The sequence below is a fragment of the Dendronephthya gigantea genome, unplaced genomic scaffold (genome assembly GCF_004324835.1).
Source record: "Dendronephthya gigantea isolate DGI-Jeju-01 unplaced genomic scaffold, DenGig_1.0 000707F, whole genome shotgun sequence".
NCBI classification, from domain to species: Eukaryota; Metazoa; Cnidaria; class Anthozoa; order Malacalcyonacea; family Nephtheidae; genus Dendronephthya; species Dendronephthya gigantea.
The window spans coordinates 18326-20729 of NW_021163717.1; the positions used below are offsets into that span (position 1 = coordinate 18326).

At 33.8% G+C, this 2404-nt stretch overlaps 1 non-coding gene across 1 annotated transcript; it reads right to left on the reverse strand.

Annotated features, from left to right (window-relative positions):
* Positions 1 to 1593: 1593 nt before the first annotated feature.
* Positions 1594 to 1666, reverse strand: Trnaa-agc. Its single transcript has one exon. It is a non-coding gene; the product is annotated as a tRNA-Ala (tRNA).
* Between the last annotated feature and the right edge of the window lie 738 nt (positions 1667 to 2404).

The window sequence follows — 2404 nt, forward strand, 5'->3', positions numbered from 1 at the left end:
TCGATTTTAAACCGTTACTTAATTGCTGGCATGGTATAATGCAGCGGGCAATGTTTACACTAAATTGAACGGGCAATGTTTACACTAGCTTTATGATTATTTTTGTATTGAATGATGGAAACATTAGCTATAATATACTCGGTAAAATATAATAAGACTGATTTGAGTTTTGTGTCATTCCATAATATAAGTTCAAGTCAGGTTAACTCAGGAAATTGTCTACTTGGTTTGAAATAGCGAGGGGTTGCTGCATGCATGTATTTCTAGTATTAAAGCTATTTTGTAGTAAACGTCGGAAGGTTAGAATTTTATTACAATGTAATACAATGCAGTGAGTCTCAGATGCTTTCCTGACCAAGCATATGTAGAAATACTTCAAGTAAAGATTGTATGCGACCATAAAAGCTAGCGTTTTGCCCTGGGCAAACAAATCTGTTCAATTGGCTTATTCTATTGGTCTACTGCATTGTTCCCATACTCAGTTATGAGAAATGCAATAATGCTCTTTTGTCGTTTTTCTTGATCGCCAACCAAAATTAATGATCCCCAATAATGATATATAAAAGATATGTAAAAAATAGGTACGCAATACGTGGATGTTGGTAGCCTATAAAACATTAACTGTGATAAAGCTATGTTGTATTCAATGTGAAACGACAGGCTGCTATAGCGGGAGTAAGTATCAACTGATGCTTAGTCTTACGTTCTAATGCCATATACAATGGCAAACTTCCCTATAGTCAGGTAGTCAAACAGTTAAAACATTAGGTTCTACAAACATTTTAAACCAAAGTTGTATGGATAGGCTAAGCCATGCAATTAAGATTTAATCCTTCTCAACAAAATCAAAACATAGCGCTGTCCAGCAATAATATGGAACTTGATTTCCTACCGAAAGATTTTAAATCACAAATTGAAAAAAGAAATATAACAAAAAAATTTTCGCTACTACATTTGGACATAAGGCGTATGCAAACAAATTTGATTCACTCAAAAATTTGAAGGATACTTTAGACATATACCTTTCCAGATAACAGGACTTACTGAGACTTGGTTGAATGATAATAACATAGATTGTTTTCCCTTAGATGAATACGAATATTCGGCTCAAACAGACCAAATAAAAAAGGCGGAGGTGGTGGTTTATATGTTTCAAAACATTTAGAGTATAAAAGTCGAAATGATTTGGATATAAACGTAAACGATATAATTGAAACAAGGTTCACTGAAGTGATGAATAAAGATGGTAAAAAATCATTATTGGTGTAGTGTATATAGACCACCAAATGGCAATTTTGAATCATTTAAAACTACAATAATTGAGATTCTAGAAAATATCGATCGAGAAAATAAACCATGTTACTTAATGGGAAATTTTAATATTGACCTGTTTAAATCAGGATCTTGTGATCATACAAACCAATTTATTGAACAACTTTTCACTTCGTCTTTTTTTCCGCTAATCACGAAACCAACGAGAATTACTCATCATGCTGCCACACTAATTGATGAGATTTCTAGTAACAATATAGAAGAATGTATATGTGATGTTGCTACTCTGAGTCATCAACTGGGCAAGCTGAAGAATTAGCTTGACCACGGTGGGAATCGAACCCGCGACCTTTGGTTTGCTAGTCCAATGCTCTTCCAACTGAGCTACAAGGTCAAGATCGACGGTTCGAGTGGTTGATATAATTCGGGACTCAGTCTAGTCTCTTCCATATCTGTGCGTCTTAAATTGATAGTGACTAGACTGAGTTCCGAAATATCAACTACTCGAACCGTCTTGACCTTGTAGCTCGGTTGGAAGAGCATTGGACTAGCAAACCAAAGGTCGCAGGTTCGATTCAAGCTAATTTTTCAGCTTACCCACTTGGTGACTCAGGGTAGCAACATCACGTTATACATTTGACACATACACCCGAGTCTTTGCACTATCAATATAGAAGAACTTAATGAAAGCTTCGACGGTATAATCTTTAGCGATATTTCAGATCATTTGCCAATAGTGCATATGTTTAATACAAATTTATCCAGCAAAAACACCACGAAAAATGTTAACACACGAAAAGTATCATACCAAAGAGCATTTAATCAAAATAACACAGAGGCGTTCAAAAATGCAACTAAAAACCTTCCCTGGAATAAAACAAATGATCCTGATAAGGCCTATAATGAGTTTTTAGAAATTTTTTCGGATATATATTAAGAAAATTTTCCAATCAAACGAAAACAAAACAATAAAAAAATAGACAAAATCAAAAGTCCATATATGGCAAACTGTATATTAAAGTCAATCAGGAAAAACAAACAAACTCTATAAATCCTTCGTTATGAATTGTAATAGCAAAAAGGAACAACGGTACAAAAATTATACAAACAAACTAAATCATATAATAAAAAT